The sequence below is a fragment of the Chrysochloris asiatica genome, unplaced genomic scaffold (assembly GCF_000296735.1).
Source record: "Chrysochloris asiatica unplaced genomic scaffold, ChrAsi1.0 scaffold00129, whole genome shotgun sequence".
In the NCBI taxonomy this organism is placed as follows: domain Eukaryota; kingdom Metazoa; phylum Chordata; class Mammalia; order Afrosoricida; family Chrysochloridae; genus Chrysochloris; species Chrysochloris asiatica.
Genome location: NW_006408647.1, coordinates 699,496 through 700,492, shown reverse-complemented (window position 1 = coordinate 700,492; position 997 = coordinate 699,496).

Sequence of the window (997 nt, the reverse complement as noted above, 5' to 3'; positions counted from 1 at the left end):
GGTTTGGCTTTGTTATGATTTTTGTTTTTTGGTATTTGTTCATTGGCCTCTTGCTGTCTGTGAACCTCCATTCTGGTGACTAGAGGGGTTGCCTGCGTGAGTGGACACCGCTCACACCCACCACTGGAGGGCTCTTCAACCACACATGTGCACAGATCCTCTCAGCGTTTAGAGGGACTTGGCCTTCTCACTTGTGAGTGCCTTGGCATTGGTTCCAGCTCATATTGGCCCAGCACAGGATTTCAGAGGCTGTGAGTCTTAGTGGGAGCAGAGGGAGCAGAGGGCCTAGTCTTTCTCCCGTGGGACAGCTCATGGTTTTAAGCTTCTGTCATTGGACCTGGCAGCCCGATTCATAACCACAGCTACAAGCTACAAGCAGGCAGCTCAAAAAGGACACAGCTGGCCCTGAACTGTTTATTAATAGGAAAAAGGCCAGAACAGGTGGTGTGGAGAGGGAGAGAGTTTAAAAAAAAAATAGGCCAAAAATTAAATCCTGAGGTACAGCATAACAACGAACAGTAGCAACTTGAAATTTATCAGACGGCCATGAAGGCAAGAAGCTGAAAGAGGACATTAAAGTCATACTCATATTAGGCTACAGAATTTTTTTTCTTCTTTTTTCTTTTTTTTCCTTCTCTCTTTCTCACTACAGTATCCAATCTGTGTTTGCTTTTTTTTCCGTTTGTTTTCTTTGCTGTTGCTATTTTTTTGTTTTTCTCTTTAGTTCTATTGTGTTTTGTTTTCGTTCCCCCTTTTACTTAAAGGGGGCTCATTATCTCCCTATACTACCCAAGAATAGACAGCTATTGCTGCCATATAGTTAAGATACAGTTACATCTTATAAAGCCCAACTATCCAGGCAAGAACCAATACCAGCTATCATACACCAGGGAGGCAGACAACACCTGCAAAAATTATTCTGGGTTAATAAATAAGAAGAGTGAAAAGGGAAGCTCACCTCCTGATTACATCTCCCTGAAGGCAATCAGAAAGCATA